This window comes from Pezoporus occidentalis, unplaced genomic scaffold (genome assembly GCF_034315485.1).
Source record: "Pezoporus occidentalis ecotype Australia unplaced genomic scaffold, CSIRO_AGI_Poc_V1 ctg124, whole genome shotgun sequence".
Classification (NCBI taxonomy): Eukaryota; Metazoa; Chordata; class Aves; order Psittaciformes; family Psittacidae; genus Pezoporus; species Pezoporus occidentalis.
Window position 1 is genome coordinate 3,490,096 of NW_026913038.1, and position 22,042 is coordinate 3,512,137.

A 22,042-nucleotide genomic window follows, 5' to 3' on the forward strand; every position below is an offset into this window, starting at 1 on the left:
CCCCTCCTTCACTCCAGCTTACACTACCATGTTTAAATTATTCTGCATTAGCATTGCATTTGGGGCGTTTAAAACAAGTTTCATGCTACAGACAGACATAAACGTGAAGGCTCCCATGGGAGCCAAGAGCTGAACTCTGTGTGCCTGCAGCATCACGGCTGTGGGAATGGCTGTTTCATTTATCCATTTGTCCATGCATCTTCCCAGCAATGTGAACAAGAAAATCCTCTGTGAGGAATAAGCCCATAGCTGTTTGTCATCTGGAAGGCTTTGTTTGTTATGTTTGCTGGCCTTTTCCAAGCTGGAGGATTATGGAGCTGAAAGTATCCCTGAAAGAGAAAATACCCCTAAAACGTATCCCCAGACCAGTGCAGAAATGCCAATGAGTTAAAATGAATGCAGTGTAAGAGAGGGAAAACCAGTCCTGTCTGCTGCTTGCCTCTGTACAGGGCAGGAGGTCTTTGCATGCAGCATCCCTGTGTCCTCACTAGCGTATCTCAGCTCTGGTGTCCTGGTCCTTCCCTGCCCACACTGCTCTGTCAAAGTGCTTCTTTCTGGGCCCTCCTGCACCATCCCAGTTTCCTCTGGGAGGAATGCGCTGAATGTGCCAAGTTATGGTTTGATTAAGTGGAAAGATTATTCTCAGCATGACACGTTGAATCACAAATGAAAAGCTGGTTCTTGGGGCTGTACCCTCTCTGCTCTGCCTTCTGCCAAAAATGCTTTTAATTAGCACAGAATAAAAAACAGGACTTTTTGTCTGATTTATGCTTAAATAGAGAAATCTAATAGAAACATTAACTTGCACTGAATGAAAACCTTTTTGTTTACTTCAGAAATTATAAAAAAGAAAAACTATTATTCTGGCTCAACTCCAAGCCTTTCCTTTTGTTTTGGTTTTGGAGAATGAACTTTCAAGCTTTTGATTTTACTTTTCACTTTTCAAAGAACAAGTCAAATTTGAAAACAAAGGATATTTCAAAATTAAATATGATCACTTTTGGGTTTAGTCCATCTGATTTTAAAAATGTGGAAACAATGTACTTTGACTTGATCAAAATGCTTTTTATTTCCACCTCAACTTTTGTGTCTGGGAGGATTTAAAGAATTCAGCTTCTGGGGGGAAAATCATCTGTATCCTTTTGGTATTTAGAACCCAAATCCTTTTGGGTTGTAAATCTGCTGTTCCCTGAGAAACAATTCTCACAGCATTATCTTCAAGTTTCTTGATCTTTAGCTAGTCTTAGCTGACTCACTCTCAAATGCTACTGTAATCACATGCTTTTCACACAATAATTGTTTAGAGCCAACTTCTACCCATTTCCATCTGTGCTTTATCAGTAGCCACTGCTTAAACAATATTTTCTGTCAATAGCTGTCATGAGTTCCCAGGATACTAATGTGTTTGGGCCATGCAGATGCTGAGAAGGTCACAAAATGTTGGGAGAAAAAGCAACCATCCAAAAATTGCTGCCAAGGGAAAAAAAGGCCCCAAAAAGAAGATTCTTAGGTCAGAAGAGGGGAAGTGCCACCAAAGAAGTAGGGGTAGCCCACAACGGGACCCACCCTGCTGTGGGCCTTCACACATCAGGGAACCTGCTTCCCAGCCTTGAGGACCCTCCGCTGGCCATGGTCCCTCCAGGGTGCAGGGGTGATGGGGCAGCTCTGCCAGGAGCAGATGGGGAGGAAAAAGGAAGAGTTAAGGTAATCCCAAACATATCCAGGTTAGGGTTAACCTTACAGGCACCCTGGTCCTGGAAACAGCAACCTGCTCCTATCCTGAATCCTGTGCTAGTTTGGCACAAAGATGAAGGCAATTCCCCAACGTCTGCTCGCTGTGTGAAGTTGAAGAAGTCATTTCCTTTCTTCCTGAAACAGGGAGTCTGAGCACAGCTCCTTGCAGGGCCAAGGATGAGGAGCAGGATGGTCGGGGAGAGCATCCCTGTCCAGTTCAAGCCTCCTGATGGCAGCTGGCTGCCTGTGAATCTGATAACTCAGTAACAGCGGTGTCCTGCAAATCCTCTTCAAGGAATGAATCCCTTTTTACTCAAGAGGTTTATTCAGCTACTTTCTGCTGTTTTCAGGATGAAAGACATTTTTATTGTGTCAGTTCAATAAATTAGCAGGGATTGGAGTCAGTAACCTCCTGGCAATGTCAGAAATGCAAAACTTCATGTAGCACCAATCCCACTATGGGCCTGATCTCACCTACTGCTCTACAGATAACTGTGCAATAAGAGGTCAGATTTCCTCGGCTGCCTTTGTGAGTGTGCTAAGCTTATCCTCTCCTCATCCCCTACAGGAGACAGGCCTTCATCTTCTAACCCCTCCTGTAATTGTTCACTCTCTGCAGGCAGAGCATGGCAGGTCTGGCTCTTGAATTCTGTTTAATATGATATTTATCTAGTCAATATTCTTCCCTCAGTGGGTTTCCACTGATGGCTTTTCTCTCTGCTGCTTTCACATCTCTCTCTGTGGTTCTTCCTGCTGTGTTGCTTAACCTTTTAAAGTATTCCGAAGGCTATAAGGATCCTCCTGAAGAAATGGGGTTTACAAGGGAGGACAAGAGAGGAACCCTCTTTGCCAGGTTGTGTTGATTCTAGTGACATAAATGAATCCTTGCACAGCCCAGGCTGCGCTACTACCTGCTGCCTCCCTCTCCGCACATTCCCCACTGGTGATAAATATTTGCTTTCTCCTCCTGAGGCTGCATCATGTCAGGTTTCATTTTCACAAAGCTCTTTTATTTAGAAAACCCCTCTCTGTTCAGTAAGAAGACTTTCAATCTCTGCCCTCAGCTATATTTAGTTTATAGGGAATTTATGGGATGAATACACTTTTGTGAATGCAGGGGTTGTTACAAAAGGCGTTGGCTGGCAAGACTGGTAACTCTCCTGTCAGAGTGGTTTTCAGGACAGGGAGGTGAGACTTATTTGGCAGGCTCCTGTTGTCCTGATAAATGCTTTAGAAACACCATCCGCAGAAGGAAGCTCAGCAGTAGATCCCAATTACATGGTGAAATACACAGGCTGTTTTGTAACACATCATTCCTGACTGCTGTCAGCTGCAAAGCACTGCTTTCCTCTGGGAGGTGCAGAACAGCACCATCACACAACCGCAGAGTAAATGTATTGATGACACTGCCTCTCTGTAGAGTACAAGACTGCATTTTTCTTGCTCAGATCCTCTCTTTTCACCTGTGCACATGTTGTTTTCATCACAGCTCTCCTAACAATTATTTTCATCACTTGAACTGGTGGGAGAGGGTCAGGATGCTCAGTTTGGCCATCTGTATGCAGCGTGTGTATGGATGGGAAAGCAATGGCCAGCAGAATGTGTCTAAAGGTCATTGCTGATGCATCAGATGCCAAAGACCTGCTTGGGCTGGGGTGATCTGAACACAAAAGGGTCAACTCCCAAGGCTCCTTCTCACAAGGCTGAGGTCTGGCGCCTGTGCTGGTGAGCACTTCTCCTTTTCAGATAAATACTTAGCTAAAATTCAGACACGGTGGCTGTTCTAGCTCTCATGACCCTGGTCTGAAGGCATTAAGTAATAAAATGACAATGCTGGGGACATTTACTATTTTCCAATTACTATTTACTACCACATATTTACTACCCATTTACTATTTACTAGAGCAGGGTTCCCTCCTTTCCCTGCTGAATCCCTGAGAGATGGACCCTTCCTCCCCAAAGAGAAGAGCCTGGAGACAGAGCTGAGCTGCCCTCTGGGAGATGCCCCTGATCCTCTACTGATGGTGGAGGGAACTTGGATGCCCAACTTCCAGACAGCTAACACTAGCTGATAGGAATCTCTCCCTTCACATCTTCACGTCTGTAGCACTTCACACTCAAGACAGACTTGATACAGAGCTGCTATTGATTCCAGTACCCTGTATCATCTCTTCTAGCCTGGAGTATCTATCAGGTTTGCCTTTGGCTGTTTTTCAGTCCTTATCCAAGAGGCACCCAGTGCTCACTGCATACCCAGCCTGTACACTGAACCTAGAACTTCCTTCATCAGCTAAAATTATTTCTCTCATCTTGGGAGCTGTGTCCTTTCCTATGAATTGAGAAGAGTACCAGGAATGACATTCTCCATTCTTTGTCTCTACTGTTGCTCCTTGGCACAGAGGAGCTACGCAAGAGAGCTGTACAAAGGAAAAGAGGACAAACCCATTTCTTGGGAGGCTCCTCAAACTCTCAGAGTGCTCTGAAATCACTGCTGGAGCTCTTTGAAGTCCATAAACAAGAATTACAAATGGATCTCAAAATGGTCTACAAATACTAACAATCAACTCCTTAGTGCTCCACACTGTTATTTTACTGTTACTGATGGGAAAACGGATAGAGAGAGCAGTCAGGAAACCAGGCCAGGCCTGCATATTAGTGTCCGATTAGTAATAGAGCTAAGCTGAAAACTTAAGAATCTTGATGCGCGGTGCCTGAATCTAACCACGGTGCAGCATAGTTCAGATATTCAGATGCAGATATTTTCCTATCTGCATCTACTTTTGCAAAATTCAGTTTTCTTTCTCTACCCTTACTTAATTTTGGAGCCCAGGTATATTCTCGATGGGAAAATGTCATCTCCATAGAGACTCAATGGTGCCTTAAACATACCTTGAGCAGAGAGGGATCAAGCAGCACACCTCCTTAGCCCTTCATGTGCCTCTGAACATGACCTGCCCTGCAGAAGGGGGACCAGGAGACTTTACAGGAAACTGCCAAAGCTACAAAACGAACCCAATGAACCCAGGAGCCCGATATTTGATTTTCACTCAGTACAGAGGCTGGCTCTGCTGAAAATGGGCCCTTTCACCCCAGCGACAGCAAGGGAATTAGCAGGCTGGCTCCTTATCACTCTACTCATTTGTTAATGAAGTGTCATAGCATGTTGGGGGAACCTGGAGGCTGTAGGGCACCCTCAGTGACCCATAAATGGAGCTGTTTACGAAAGTGAGATGAATGGAAAGGAAAACAGCAGGGCCATGCCAATAAGTGAACGTTCTGTCCAGCACACGCTTCCTCCAGGACACAGAGAGAAGGAGGATTGCTAATTGACCAGCTGCTTCTCACCATACAGTGTCTGCAGTTTCAGGATTGCTCATTTAAAGCCACTGTGCATGCAGATGGTTTGGACTTGAGTTTGGCCGAGGGGATCCTACGTTACCAAGAACTGTGTCTTTTAAGGCATTTGAAATAGCAACAGATAGAAAGGGCTGCTCCTACACAGTCTCAAAGTCCCTTTGAGACTCCACAGTGTGTATTCCTCTGCTTCGGAGGCTACATGGACTGTGTAAAATAAATTCCTACAGCTTGAAATAGGATCATTAAGCTCCAATCATCGCATCTCCAGGAGGCAAGGAGGTGACTGTATAGATTAATACTGGAGAGGTCTTATTCATTCTCTAAGCAATGCCAGATAATCTTTTTCTCCAACTACAATTAAAAGATGAATTTCCTATTTACTCTTACCCCAGACTCAGCCTTGGGATGCAGCAAGGCTTTCCCCATCTATATGTAGACCAGCACTGGGACTAGTATCCTATTTCCACACACCTTTATTGCCCCACACCACTTTGCCCAAGGCTGTTGTAACCAGGCACTGCAGCACTCAGCAGCTGAAAAACACAAAGCTTGTGTTTGGTGAGACATTAAGCAGGCGGCCAGCTCCAAAGCAGAAAAGGCAGAGGCAGCATCCCAGCCTGCAACCAGGCACTCTGCACTGGAGTGCATTGCCTGCAAGAGGATGGATCCCCTCTATTATCCCGGGGCTGGAGTTATGCCCAGCCACACTCCAGCTGGAACAGCTGAGATACAGGCAGGGTTGAGGTGTTTTAAGAACTGTGCAATCAATGACTATATCCCCTGGTCTTTCTGACACTGCAGTGAGCAGAAGTATCAAAATAAATGCAGATTAAGAGCTAAGAAAGCCTGATTTTGTGGTGTAATTCTGATAGCTACGCATGGACCCTTGGCAAGTTGTTTGTTGCCTTTTATTTTTGTCCATTATCTCCATCAATGGTACCAGAGAAATGCTTGTGATGCTTTCACTACAAGTATCTCTGGGGTAAATAAATCTTGTTAGGCAAGTGCTGCTGAGATACCTACCCTCATCAGGTGCTGCAGAGTGGAAAAGCAGCATGGCAGAGCTGGGATGGACACTCTCCTATCAGAAGACATGGAGGATTAAGTCTGTAATTCAGTGGGAGATGACACAGGATGTGAAGGGTGCTGCAATACATAGTTGCTTGCCATCTCCTTACTTTCTGATGACCACACAGTGTTCTTGGATTGGACAAGAAGCCAAGAGTATCACAGGCACAGGAGCTTGGAAAGTTGGTGTTGGGGCCAAGCACATTAACAAGCACTGGGCATAGGACCCACAGACCCTGACTGTAGCTGTGTTTTATCTTTCAGGGTTTTAAGCTGTGTGCCAGATGCTGCAGTCAATGTAAGCAGCAGGGAGAGGGCAAGCCAGGCTGGACCAATGGAAAACAGCATGGCATTTAATGAACTGCAATTATTAATTCACCACAGCATCTTAATGTGGAACAAGAGAGGGATTCAACTTGCAAGTGACGCGGAGCTGATGCTGGAGTCTAAGCAAGGGCCTTTCATTAGGGAAGGTTGGTCCAGCTGCTATCTTGGTGATGGATGCTGGGGCGAAGCCTCTTGTGCCACAGTGATCATCCAACTATCACAACAAATCCTGCCTCCTGCAGGGCCAGGGCTTGCCAGGCAGGATTTCTCCCTATCACACCCAAAATACCCCACCGAGCAGCTGGGGAGCCAGGCTCCTGGTTGGGTGTGTGGCTGTTCACTCTTCTGCTTTCTACTTGGGGTATTCAACAAACCACCCAGTGTACCAGGGCTGGATATTTGGCACCAGGACCAGGGACTGGGAAGCTCTTTCGTTCCATGTTGATCTTTCTGTTTTTCCATCCATCACAGGAAGGACTCCTTGTTTCATTGCCAGAATTGGTGCTGGCATTGGTCCTGCTCTGCTCTGAATGCCCTCCTCTTAGAGGCATTTGCTCCTTTCCAGAACAGGCACACATGGAGATAGTCAGACTTTTATTTTATGGCCAGGAGAGTGTGTGGCAAGGTACATCCCACTGGTTAGGTGGGTGCCTGGAAAGGACCTGGTATCATCTTCTTGGGTACCCAGGAGAGGTCCAGCACCCGTCCCTGAGGGGCTTCAGTGACACTCTGCATAGTCTTGGGCTATTCCTTATGGTCAGCTAAATGCAGCTGTAATAAATATAACCAGTAATTTCAGACTGGGGGATAAACAACACAGAAAGAGCTTTTTAGACTGGTGTTCTAAGGGAAAAAGGCTTACACGTTTTTTGCCCTCTCTCCTCGTCTCCCCAAAGTTATTAAACTTTGGACTTCTTGGCTAAATTCCACCAAACTGAACAGGTGCCAAAGGGAAGAAAATTTGCAAAAGATATTGTGGAAATTGATGTCTGGGCAGCAGAAAGCAAATCCATCAATGTTCTCTCTAAGGAAGAAGTTGCAGCATCATTAAAACCTATCCGAGGCCTTGGAGGACTGGCATGGGCATGAGATGTAGGAAAGTCTCCAGCAGTGGAGTCATGGAGCTTGTAGGAGCTTGTAGGAGCATCAGCATCAGATTCAACATCAGCATCAGCAATTCCAGTCCTCCAAGTCTGGTCTCTCAGGCGTGATCTATGGTGCCCCTTGCAGCAAGACTGAGCCCCACTGAGACAAAGGCAAGGCAGGCTGAGGTGCTTCTGGCTTTTTGCAGCTTGGTCTTTGCTGACAGCCCCTTTCCCTGCCTGTCCTTCAGGCCAGCAGAAGTCCCACTGCAGGAGACCCCTTCTTAGGCCAACTACATCATCCTTATTCCTCGCTCCACTTCTTACCAGAGCCATCTGTCTTCCTGCATGCTGGAGGCTTTCTTGGAGGCAATTGCCTGTGTGCACACCTCGGGGAGCAGGATGCGTGCTAGCAGGCACTTAGCTTATGGAGCAGCAGGTCCCTGATGTCTCTGGTGACCCTCAGCCGATTAACGTGCCAGCTTAATGGGAGTAAATCTCCATTAGTCATCAGCAACGTGACACATTTATCCCTGGGCTGAAAACGCTTCACTATCAGCAGGTGAATAAGGACAAAGTGTTGTCAGAGGACACAAAGCTACACACAGGCAGGTTATGGATGCCAGAAGAGCCCTGGAAATGCTCGGGAAGTGACTGGGGATTTGGGAGAGTATGGGCAATTTTGATTAAGATTTACCTGAGTTTGACTTTCAGGACTGCCTTTGGAGCAAACATGACCAGGGGATGTTCAAGGCTTTGAGTCTGTGATGTACTATAAACCCTAGTTTGTGGTCCAGCTCTGGTTCAGTGTTTCCAGAGCTTTAGAAATCAAACTAAAATTCCAAGTAAGCAAAAGACTGTTACAGAACAGATGTGCCAAGACACATCTGGGACTCTGAGGACACCTGAAGGTGTCTGTTAGGATGCAGGCTTTGCAATCACTGTCCATCACTGAGCAGGTTACCTGCTCTGCATTAATCAGACAGATACCAGTGAGTAAAACTAAAAGGTCTGATCCTTAATTCACTGCACAAAGTGAACTTCTTGGGAAACCCCATCAGTTCAGGGCTGTATTTTCTCTGTGGACAAGCTGCCTTGAGCAGTCTCTGGAACCCAGAAACAAGCATGCACAGGATCTCTGCACCCGTGCTGCACACAGAGGGCAGTGTGAGAGAAGCTACCGAGCTGGCAGCACTGAAGAGGCAGAGCTGCCACGCTCCAGAGGAGGAGAAGCCAGCCCCGAGACCAGGCACCACTGCGAAGTTCTGGGTTTACGTGGCCAGCGATGCCCAATGTACTGACACTCATTTCTCCCGCTGTCTGCCAACAGCCCAGATGGGTTTCCAGCTCTGTTCCTCCTTCACAGTGCTGTTAGATTTCCTGGATGGATTTTACATTGCTTAGCCTCGGCTCCACAGCACAACAGATACATGACACATTTTCCTTGCCTTTAAACCAGAATAACACAAATGGTCCCCGTATTTCTTTGTGCCTCCTGCTATTGATAGATCTGTTTTTATCTGTGGCACCCAGAAGGCTCGTGTGGGCAGATCCTACCTTCTGGTTAGAACCCATGGAATTTTAAAGATCTTTCTCCACACTGGTGTTGATGCTCTGGCTTTTAGGGTAACGCTCTGCTCCTGTGTTTTTATGGATTGCTCATACACCAAATCCCTGGGCATTGCCTGCTGGCCCTAAGGCAATCAGGATAGCCATGCTTTGGCATCCAGACTCAGCAGTTACATGCCAGGCTCCCACATCCCTGCATACCTCTCATTTATTACTGGGGTCTCTGGAAACCTTTGCCAAGATCATTGCTTCTTTTGTAGGAGGTTTCATGTTCCAAGTAAAACACTTTGTGGTTATATAGACCATTAAGAATCACGTGGTGTTTCCGAATCAAGGAGTGAAAAATCACTGGATCATATTTCTTGTCTTTTTTCTCTGTCTTAGGCCAGGTGTCCCTTACCCATCCTGCTGACACCGCCGGCTTGCCTTGCTCTGCCTGTAAAGCTGGAGGTAAACAGAGATATACTGATGAGAGAGAGCTTTTGCTGGCTCAGCATCTGTGGCATGGGCATCTGCTGCCACTCAGGGGCTCTTCTTGTGCTGTGGTGAGGGAGGGTCTGCAGCACAGACTTGCTCAAGTCAGATCCTGCATGTCTCTGGCTCCTGTCCCCCAATTCTGACTCACAGAAGGCTAAAAATACAACCTGGCTCATAGATGCTATTCTGGGGGTGCTGTGTTTTTCCTTGCTTTAGCTCCCCAAGCATGTGCTGCTATTTTTTCCAGTAATGATCAGCATTACCTTATGTATTCCTCTATAGGATATATAATTTTAGAGCTGATTGTGCAATTGTTACTGCTTTAAATAATTTGCTGTGTGAACTGGGTTTCTTAATTAAAAACAATAACAAATTTGGCTTCATTTATAGCACTCCTAAGTGCTTAGCACCAGGATTAGAGTGGGCTTCTTCAGGGCCTGTATGTTTCCCAACACGCATCACTCCTGTCAGTGTGTTCCAGCTCTGTGTTCCCTGCAGAAAATCACCAAACTGTGTCAGCTTTCATTCTCTTGTACAAGAGAGAGAAATACTTAGAGGAAAGGAGGACAAGACCGCTTATAACTGTAGGCACAATTACATCATTACCAATCTGGGCGGGTTTGAATCACCAGAAGCAAAGTCACTTCATTGTCTTAGTAAGCTGTGATCTTGTAAAAGCACCATGGGAAGAGTGGTTTATGTCTGAGGAAATGAGAATATGAGAGATGCACAGGAAGCATTAAAATGTTCAGTATTAATAAAGGAAATGTTACAAGTTGCTAATCTTTTTGTCCCAGGGTTGGCAGATCCCAAATGCGTTGACCAACAAGATCATTCTCAGCAATTCTCAGAGAGAAGCAAAATGAAAGCTGATGAACACAAAAGAGCAAGATACCCTGCACACCCCATTGTCCCTTTTGAGTGAGGCAGCAAAGTCTATCAGGAGCTTCAGGAGAGGCCCTTTGCCATCCTTATGCGTTTATCCCCTCTGTGCCTCCCCCTCTGAGGGGTCTTGTGTCCAGCATTTTAATGGTGCTGCTGTGCTCACAAGAGGGTGGATTAGTTTGGGTGCTGGTGCTGCGGGGAAAGGCTGTGAAGAGCTGAGAGTGGTGGCTGGGGACCCTGGGCAGCAAGTGTCCCTTGGGGCTGCTTCGGGAAAAGCTGAACTTGCCTCAAAGCAGGGAAACAAGTGTAACTGGCCTCTGCCAGCTCTGCTTTCTGTGTTGTGATTTATTTCTTTTTGTCTCATTCCTCTGATTTCAGCCATAATCTACAATTTGCTGCTCTTAGTGTGAAAATGATTCTCATCTTCACCCCATGCTTGTGCAATTCACCCCGTCCTTAGCAAAGGCATAAACTGGAAATGGTGCAAGTGACAGTAAAGTGGCATCCTACAGTGTTCAGGGATGAGCTCCATCTGGGTTAACCTCTTCCTCTCCTTGCCAGTGTCAGTATTTACCTGTGTAAATACATCTTTTTTACTGCTATTCTCTGCAAATCCTCTAAGCTGCAGACAGTCTGGACCTGGAGAGCTTGCGATACATGTTTCTATGATAGATAAAGTCATAGAAGAGATGACCTTTTTCTGGTGCTGTTTCTCTTTCTCTCAGTGTATGTCCAGCCTCCCACCACGGCCTCCTGCGGTCCAGCAGATTGCCAGCTTGGCTTCTCCAGCCTCCTCCAGCTGACAAACACTTCCCAAGTGTCCTTCCAACTCCAAACACCAACACCAACAGCTGCTCTCATCCTGGCCCCAAGGAGGAACAGGCTTTGCAGGCCCCATTGGATGGCATCGTGTTTGCTGGTGCGAGTGGTGCCTGCACTGAGCTTGCATACACACTCACGTGCACGTGAGTATGTACATGCCAAATAAAGGCTGACATGATGTAGGTGGACCTTGCTGTCTCTTCCAGGGGAAAAAGGGGTTCAGCTGCACTCCTGTGCTCTCTCCCAGTTTGGTTGGGATCAGCAGCTTTGTGTTTTCAATGCTCTGGCTGCTGCATTGACATGAACCCAGAGGGACAGAGTCTGCTTGGGCCTTAGGTGCAGGAGGAATTGTCTCTAAGCACTGTGTTTGGTCCGTGGCAGAAGCTGAGCCACTTGAGACACTTTGGTTAGGTCAAGGAGAACTCCTGCTACTGGTTCTGAGTAGGGAGGGGATGTGAACTTGGGCATAGTCACCAGCTGGTGGACTGGATGTCTCTGAGGAGACTAAGCATGATCCAGGGTGGCTGCAGCTGGCATATGGTCCTGAAGGGAGGTCCTAAGGATCAGAGGACCAGAGGCAAAGCAAGGGCAGGAGGGTTCTTGTACATCGATATCACCCAGGATAGAAACCAGTGTGTGTCATTGACGTCAAATCTGACCCCCGTCAAAGCTGAGTGTCCTGTTACAGTCAAGTAGCATTTAACTTTGGGAAAATGCCTCCATGCTGGAGCTGTTACTAATGCAGTAAATGCTGGAGCTCCCGGGAGGCTGAATAATTACCAACTCCTCAAAGGAAAACACCACAGACCTCTGTAAAGTAAAGACAAGATAAAACTTCTAAGCTGGGAGAAGTGAATTGGCTCTCAACATGTAAACTCCAGAGTTAAACCTGCCTCCCCACCCTCCCTGGTGCCACATAACCACCGTGTTAAGAGGCTCAGAAATTGGCACTAAGAAATCCAAAGGGCTATTTATCCAGACCTGGAAATGATGATACTGTCCCATGAAAGGTGTGTTTGTGCTCAGAGGTCTGTGGAACAAGACCATCAGCAGCAGCCCCAGTGTATCTGCTGCAGCACGGTTGTGTTGCTTCTCAGCTACAGGCAGTTTGCTCTGGTACCTGGATGGAGCTGAGCCAACAAGACAGGAGATGGTGCTCAAAGCCTGAGTAATCCATACAGCCCTTTACATCCCTGTGTGTGACTATCTATATATCATAAAGCTCCGTGTCAGGCCAGCAGGAAATACAGAGTTTTCACATAGGGCTGGGATAGGGCTCTGACACTCAGGAGCAGCAGTGCTTGTGCAGGGATGCTCTCTAGACAAGCTGGTCCTCTTCCAGCCAGAACTTGGAGATGAGCAGCCAGGGCTGTGCTCTCCATCTGGACATGCCTGATGCTGGGGAAGGGATCTAAGGCAAAAAAACATAAAATACGTTTCGGATTTTCCAAGCAACAGCATGCATATGTCTGGGAGAGCTGCTTGGAGGTATCCCTAACTCCCATGCACTTTCTTGGTGCCAAGGGGTGTGACATCCACTGTAAGGAGGAAAGCGTGTTTGACCTGTATCAAACGTCACCTTCTTTCTTACTCTCTCTTGCCTTTGCACCAGAATGCACTTCCAGCCCTTTAAAGAGTCTTTTCTGGGCAAGGGGTGATGTGCCAGGGAGGTGCTGGGTGCTGCCCACCCCACCCTGCCTGTCAGCAAATTCAGCATGGCTATATATAGGCTCTGAGCTGAGGCCTTCGAAGCAACACTTGGACCCAAGTTCCCCAAACATGGCTGGAAAAATTCCACTTGGCATCAGGCAATTCACCATATGCTGCTGTTCCCTTTTATCCAGACAGCACCTCCAAGCTCTGTGCTATGGAATAGCTGCTATTTTGGGGGTAGCAATTGATATCTTTTCATTCCCTAACCATCCTTGAAAGGGCTGTCTTCCCTCCTCCCATCTGGGACACAAACAAACTTCCCAACTCACTGCACCAGTCCAATGTCACTGGATCGCAATGTTGCATGACCAATGGCTGGACTGTGAGGGCTCTGAGGGGCATGAAGGTCTCTCTCTGTCATGTGCCTGCATGTTAGGATGGTGAGGCTGGCAGGTACCAGAACATTCACCATTGCATTGCATTTTCTCATATACAGCCTGTAAGGCCAGTAACTTCCATGCACAACTTCCACATTTGAAGAACAAGACTTCTGCATTTCTATTTTGAACTGCTCGTTCTCTTTGAAACTGCCTAGGAAAGAATTCTTGTGCTTTCTATCTCTACCCAATTTCTATGACTTTTTTTATTATTATTACTTTTGCCCTCAGTAGAAAGTGCTTTAAACCTCTATTCTCTACATACATTAAATCACCACAAAATCAACATACACCTAAATCACCAAAACATGTTTATACCACCCAGTGAGCCTGGGATTGCTAAGTAGAGAACATGGGTTTGAAAGTAGGGCTGATGCAAAGTGTGGGTAAGTTGCTGCAAATCTTAGGGGGACCCTCAAGCTGGGTCTTCACTATAAACCTTTTCTTGCCCATCACTGCAAGGCAGGGTGAGCTCTGCTCAATGCAGGCATGCAGGCTAAAAGCCCATAATTCAGAAGCAGTAGGACAACTGTGCTTGGCAAGTCTGGAATAAACCTCTCCAGACAAATATAGTTTACGGGAAGGAGAGGAAAAAGGTGCCTCCCTGCAGAAGTGCGGGATGTGCCTGAACGTTTCTTTCAGCGACCTGTACACACTGCTCTGATCCCTGGGTTGAGACGCTTGCAGAGATCCTGATGCTTTTGTCTGAGCTGGCTCCCATTGCTATACTTGATCCTCATTGCTATTAACTCACACTCCTATAATCGTGAGTGGGAGTAAGGAGATGGAGATGACCTAGCAAACACCAGCTGGCTTCTTGAGGAGATTTATATAAGTGAATTTGTGGGTTGTAAAGCTGTCAGCAGGAAGAAACACACAGACCTGAGGAGCCAGGCATTGCTCCGCTGCACTAGCCAAGCTCCTGTGCTGTACTGGCAGTTTTGGATGCAGGGCCTGGCTGGGGTCTCCCATGCTCTTCTCTTTGACCAGTAGGCTGACACTTCCCCAGCTGACTGTGCAGAAAAGGGCTGGCTGTTCCCAAAGAGCTTTCTGAACTCATCATTGCAGGAGCTGCACATGGGAAGCAATTCACTTCATCCACTTTCCACCCCTCACTCCCCAAATGAGGACAGACTAGTATACCTCTCATTCACGGCTACACAGCATCCCTGTCCTCTTGCTTACATGGAAAATAGCATCAGGAGAGCATTTGTGTATTTTTAGCTACCTTAATTGAAGTAGCAGTTGGAAACAAGGAGGAGAGCCAGCACAGGGTTGCCAGCCAGACCTTCACTGGTGCCCAGCAACTGCCACGCAGCCTGTGCCCCACAGTCACTGGGCAATTTGGTCATGACATGTTTGGGGTAGCTCTGAGGAAAGACACAGGAGCCAGGAGATGTAAGTACTGTGTCCTCTCACACACAGACCTGGGCTACAGGTAGGTCAGGTTTTCACCCCTGCCGTCATCAGCCTCAGCAGCACAGCCACCATTTGTCTCTTGTGCTGCTGGAGGCTTGACAAGTTTACAGCAATGAGAATCAATATTTACCGTATGTTAGTTAGTATTAATAAGTTTGTTAATATTATGAAAGCATTTCACCCAGAGATGCTTCTTTGACTAATATATGTAGATGCTTCTATCTTAACAAGTAAGAGTGACAAATAGGTGGCAGAGAGTGACAAAACAGCAATAGGTGTCACCCGTGGCATGAAATGAGAAGAAAAACTGCAGGCTGCTGTCAAGAGATCAGGAAATACAGTGGCTTGGAGAAACAAAACAAGAAAAGCCAGTGAGTGAGACATCCAAATCACTCTGAGACCCTGGGAGAAGCTCAGCTGCTGAATTCTTAATGGACCACATTGTCACAGCCTTCCCTGGTTGAAATGAGGTGGGAAATCAGGTCTGTGGGGATGCTGCAGCTTGTTTCACTGATGGTTGCATTTGTGAAAGCAGACATGCTTCTGTTCACATAGCAAAGTGACATGTGGACTCCACTGTGTATCTTTGGCCTGATGTCAGAAATTTAGTTCAGAATCCGCATTTGTTCATCTCTGATTTTTATGCAGAAAGGCAGCTAGGCTAAAGAAAACAGACCCCAAGGCACTTCCATGCCACCAGTCACAAGGATCCCCCTACACAATAGGAATTGCACGACTTTCATTAAAGATACTAGAAACTACAGCCTTTCTAAATAACAAAACAGGACATTTTTCTCACAAATCCTCCCTTTGCTGGAACTGCTTCCACACACAGCTCTGCCACCAAAGGAAGGCTGGAGCTGCAGCAGCAAACCCGTACCCCTTCCGTGAGTGCTGCGGGGCTCTTGGGCTCTCTCCATCGCAGCCGCTCAGCCCAAGGTGAATACCAGTCGAGACCAAGAAATGTGCACTTGACACTGCTAAATCAATGCTCAACAGCCACTGCACAGACAAGAGAAGCCCGGTTAACTTTCAGTACTCTGACTGGAAGGCTGGCTCTTATCCCAGCCCTCTTCATCTTCCCCTGTTTCAGTGCAAAAGGTCTGTGAGAGAAACCTTTGCCACCGGGACTTTGTCAGCCTGCCATTTTTATTCCCATGTAAACACCTCCTACAATCATCGCGTTTAGTGGCTGGAATAAATGATTTCTGAAAGGCAGGAGCACAGAGCAGGCTGGCAATGAGGAAAATGCAACTCTGGCCAAGGAAACACACTCTGCTGGCAAAATCTTTGGCAGCACAGGAGGGGGCTGCACATCTGGCTAAGGCAGGCCAGCATACAGCTTCAGGAAACAACTGGGCGAGTGCAGCCTGTAGGTGGGATTTGAGCTGCATCTTTGGGTAAAGTAGATCATAGAATCACAGAGTTGTTCGGGTTGGATAAGACCTTAAAGATCATCTAGTTCCAAACCCCCTGCCATGGGCAGGGACACCTTCCCCTGGACCAGGTTTGTTTCCTCCTTGCTTTGCCCAAGTCAGTCTTGAATGGGTTCTTGGGAATGGTCTGCAAGTGCAGCAGCTCAGTGTCACCCCATTCCTGACTGCAACCAACTATTTCTTTGCTAGGCTCAGCACCATTCTGTGTCTCTGCTGTGACATTAAAGGTAGCAGAGCTTTTACTGCTGTTAGGGTTGTGATAAGCATGAAGCATCCATCTGGACTCCTTATGTGTGCAAAATAAGTGGGCTCAATCTGGAAACAGTTTGGAAGAAAGCAAATGGGAATCATTGCAATGGCTTTTATCCGATTTTACCTTGAAGGGGAAAACACCTTTTCCAAGTTGTGTGTGTTACGTGGGAAGTAGTCACACCTCTGAAATAGGGTGGTAAACATGGTTAATCTAAGGACTAACAGTCACAATTAATTCTCTTTGCAATTTCTAGTAGCTGGAGAGGCTTTCATCTAGCAGGATATATCCATTTCAAGGCAATTTCCTTTATTATTCAAGCTTGCAAATTGCCTGTTCCTACTGGTCTCCAGTGCAAGTCTTTCAAAGTTTCACACATCTGCAGTTTTATAAAGTCATTATTTCTAATTAATAGATAAAGCTTCCCCATTATTCTCAGAATTAACTCCAACTGAGAAGACACAGACCCAATACGTGGTGGCGTGTATTCACTAGGAAATTCTTTTGAAATGCTGTGATTAAAGGTAGAAAAAGGGATTTGGGCTCCACTTGGCAGATACACGGAAATGTAGAGCAAAGTGCTCTTGATAGATTCTATAGGGCTTAAGCAATCTCGGATGTGCTCTGATTTGCTGCCAAAAGGCTTGTGTTCTTCTCTTTAGGCATGCCCAGAAAGAGTGGCCAGTGGGTTACATATGTGTGTCCATGGGAGGTGGAGGGGATGCTGGCTGGGAGTCGGTATGGGCAGTGGAGCTTCCAGCACCAGCACATGGTGCCATCCTGCTGGGCTCCCGATGGACGATGTAGGTGAAATGTCAGACATTTCCTTTGCAGAGAAGTGTCCTTGGAATGGCACTGACCTTTCCCTTGGGAGTACTGGCGAGCTGTCTCTCTTGCTCCCCACCTCGGGACACCACTACTAGGCTGAGTCTGATCCGGGCACAGAGCAGCTTTGCCAATGAAGCATGAAGATACATGCAAAGCTTGGTAAGGAGATGGAGGTGCAGTAACGATGGGTTTACTGAAGATAAAGCATCAGGTGGTCAAACCCATCACCTTCAGCTCCAAGACCTGAAACTCTAGGAGTGTATCTAAGCTAGGAGGTATGGAAGTGTTTCCACCTGGTGCACTGGAGACGGCCGTGCAATTTGTCTCTGTCCTGTGCTGGTTTGGCAGTGTTTAACCCCAAGGAGCCAGACCACAGGTACAGCTGAGCAGCAGCCAGCATTCCTATTCTATAAAAGGTCCTGAGCTTTCAGTAGTTTAACCCTGCTATTGAAAGGGGACATGTAAAACTGTTTATCTCTGTGGAATGACAGAGTGAAGCTTGCTTCATGTCTGCTGAGCCTTTCTGTGAAAGGCTGTGTTTTTTAACTGATACATTTCACTATCCACAGAGCAGACTATCAAGAATCCTTCCTTATCCCCGACCCCAGTGAGATCCATTCTCTTCAAGCCTGATGCCCAGGGTGCAGCACGAAGTGACACCCTGGAGGGCCATGCAGAGATGATGCCTGCATGAAGCAGAACATGAAATCCTGGCACTTCCCAGCACAGACAGCAGCTGCTGCCATGCGGGTCAGCTCAGCCGAAACCTGCCAATTGCTCCTTCGTTCAGCACAAGCCAGTGATACAAGAACATTCTGAACACAATTGGATCAGATGTTCCTTCAATGGAATGAAGCTGGAAAACTCAAGCAGTGCAGGAAGGCTGGAGCAGACCTAGAAGAGTGGCTGTGGAGCAAGGGGACCATGTCTACTCCCATACAGGTACAAGGTCCTGTGTGACATCCACATTCTGGAAACACACCGACCTTGCCACACTAGTGTGGGAATTCAAGGGCAAAGAATAGAGGAAAACAAATAAATGCCACAAGGCTTAAATGGGAATTAATTCTGCAGAGCAAAAGGCAACATGGTGATGACAACTCAGCTGACAGGGCTAAACTCTGAGTGGCAGCATCGTATCGCTTTGAGCTGAATGCGGCAGTTCCAGTTCAAAGCAGAAGTCAGTGGAGCTGTCAGCAGCTTTGGTGGGATAAAAAATGGTGCTCAGTGATTTTTTATGCTCCATTAACTGAACACAAAGAAGCACCTGGGCTATGGTAAATCAAGATAAGAGCAGTGTAAGAAATGTGCTTCTTTGACACAGGAAGGAGAGGATGCAGGGAAGTGGTTTGCAAATGTCTGAATTTCACTGAACTGAAGTCGCTGTCAGCTCCTCAGATCCTTCCCATTTCTGTAGCAAAATTCAAGGGCAGTTGAAAGGGACTGGATTAGTCAGAAAGATGCTGCCTCTTTTCATCAGCTTCCAGAGTCCATGGCATTACTCGAAAGGCACAAGCCTACAGCTATGCCCAGATGTGATGCACTTAAGTTGTGCTCCCAGCAGGCAGCACAGGGCAGTGGTGCATGGGGGCTTGGCTGATGGGGCTGGGGACAGCTTTTGGAAGCAAACTGGAGCTGCTGGTTGGGACACGCTGTTGCCTGCCTCTCCAGGGATGTAAAAGGGCAATGGAAGGTGCCTAGGGGTTGAGCTTCTTCATTGTAGTGCCGCATCTGGCAGATCACTACCACCCTTCAACTGCCGCTGCCTTTAGTGAGTGTGACAGAAAGCCACTTATATAGGCGTGGGGCAGTGCAAGGGCAAAAGCATTTTGCAGGCTCAGCAGATCCCAAAACATGTGATTCTCAATGGGATGGCATTGCCCAGAGCTCCCTAATAGTGGCACAGAGGGCTGGGGTGCAGATCCTGTCACCTTTGAGTTCAAACAAGCACAGTCTGACCTCTTTGGACACAAGGGAGCCACTCTGCTGTGTCTTAGCAGGTTGCTCGTGCCTTCCATTACTCTTCTGAGCCACCTGAGCTTATGGAAGATGCTCACCGAGTGCTGAATACTGTTAACCTGTTTCCTCACTGTGCCTTCAATTCCAGAACAGTGAAGGCTCAATCAAGTCCTGTGGTGTGGGTTGCATTCATTGGCTAGTTCAGATGAGTTTGCCAGAGACCAGCAGCCCTCCAAGTCCCCCTGAGTGATGAATGTCAAGAGAAGGGCTAGTCATGCAGGACAGACTGGGAAGCCATGCAATCTGCAGGGGTCTGGGGTGGCCAAGGAGCTTTGGGGCTCCAAAAGCACACACAAGAAAAATCACAGCTCCACAAGGTGCTGGCAACCTCCAAGGAACAGAAGCTGCTGTAATGCCAGTGTCACCCACCAGAGATCAGAGAGGTGGAAATGGCTTTTAGACTGTGACTGCTGGACTCCATGTGTGAGCTCGGAGAGGCCAAAGCAGAGATAGCAAAGCCCCACGGTTCCACAAGCAGCTTCCCCTCAAGGAGCTCCCAAGTGAGGCTAGTTTCAGATGAACCATGCCTCATGCTGCTTCTCCTGCCCCCAGACTCAGGCTTCAGAGCAACTCTTAGTCTGTATTATGTAGGGGACACATAAAGCACCTGGCGCTGAGAAATTTAAGACCAAAATACCCAGCTGTAACTAAAAAGTGTGAAAAATTGGCAAAAATAGCCAGTCAGCAGCGGGTGCAAAGCAACATTAACAGTCCCAAAGCAGCAGCATTGTAATGCTTTACATTGTTGAGGATATGGCCCCAGAGAAGCTTCCCTCTTCATCTGCAGTGCTGGGGAGGTTTACACAGGGCTGATTGATTGATAAATAGCACCAACAGGAAGAAAATGTGGTTAATGCTTGGGATCTCAGAACTCAAAACCCAGTGCTTTTATTTTTAACCATCTTGATAAAGAAAGGTCTGTGGTGATTTCCTCTGCTGATATTCAGCCTCTGCTCCCACACTTAGAGACCAAAGCCTGCTGTGAAACAAGTTCCTGCACTGCAGGGACAAGCCTCGGATGCTCAGGTCTCATCAGCGGAAACTGAGCTGAGGAAAGGAGGTGAAGATATGCAAGTGTGGGGAAGGAAAGGAAAAGAGTTGGAGGAATGAAGGAGAATGATGCAGAATCCCCCAGACAAGTGATGGATGGGGCGGAAAGGCATCTCTCCTTGTTTCTCCATATCATTAACTCCAAGTAGCCAGATTTACAAGTCTGTTTCTATTCTGCACTTCCTTTTTTCTTCGTGCAAGAAAGGATTTTTTCAGAGGCATTGGGGCCTCCATTCGTGCCTGATTTTTAGCACATTCATGCTTCGAATTGTTAGGCTTTGCAAATGCCTAGAGAATTATTTTCTATTTCTTATTTTCTATTTCTTATTTTCCCCCAAGAAAGCTGAGGTCCTGGTGCAACTTTTCTATGGCTGCAGCTGAGGCCACAATCCTTGAACAGCAAGGAACTAACAGGGAGGTAAACGGCATCTTTATGTCTCTCCAGTGCCTCTCAAAGCAGTCTGATTATACCTGCTACCTTTTCAGCTGGAAAGCTTTCCTCAACACTTGGCTTACGCCTTCTTGTCTAGAAACAGTGGACTGGAATGGCTGTGCTTCTGCAGTTGCTGTAGTTGCATTCAACTGCAGTTGCCAGTGGCTCAGCCATGGGGGGGGCTCGAAACAAGCAGATGAGCACCCCACACTCTCTAGAAACCTCATCATCTTATATAGGTTGTCTTTGTTACCTAGCAGGCTTGGTGGAAAACAAGAAGGTTAAAGCAACTTTGACACAAGATGGCAAAGCTACTGTGGCAGAGCATTTTCATTCAGCCACTTGATGCTACTGGCTGCTAGGAAACCACAAGCCTTGGTCCAAGCTTGCAGTCTGTCTGTCCCCATTCAATGGCTCTGGTGACAAATAGCTAAACCCTAATCTGAGTCCCAGCTGGATGTCAGCCTTTGTGTGTGAGAGGCATTAGCAGGACTGGTCTAAACAACAGAGTGTGCCCAGGGTTGCTCAAGCAAGAGGGGAAAACACGGGTAAATAAGAAAAAGGTTACTATGTGAGGAGGGCTCCAGGAATAGGAAACGTGAGCCTTCCTACCCATGCAGCAGCGTGCCAAGAGGCTCTGCCCCTTGGAGGGAGGCAAACTGCCTGATAAAGCTGCCCAGCAAAGCCCTTCCTCAGCATAAATGTATCAATCTCATCTTTCCTTAATAACTGGAAGTTTTGTAGTCTCTTTAATGCCTTACTGGCTCCAGACAATGAGAAATGGTTGTGCTCTTCGATATGGCTGAGCTGCTCATAGCAGCACGTGATGAAATTCATCATCTTAATGGAAAGGGTTGTTCCCAGGAACAATCCTGTGTCCTGGCTTCAAGGGGGGTCACAAAGATGAAGGGATAGGGCAGAAGCTTCCAGAAGTCCAAGTGGAGAAGACAGGGTGTTGGAAGGCACTGTAAGCACCTCACAGTATTCAGTCTTATGGGAATATGAGACTGAAAAACAAACAAAAACCAAACAAAACAAAAATTAAAAACCCCACAAACAAGCAAAAAAAGCACAACCCAAAAACCAGCTGAGAGCTGGCAAGGTTTAATAAAGTCAAATAAGTATCACTCAAGACATGAAAATCCAGCCCAAACGCAGCTTGCTCTAAGGAAATCGCATTAGCAACTTAAATGTTT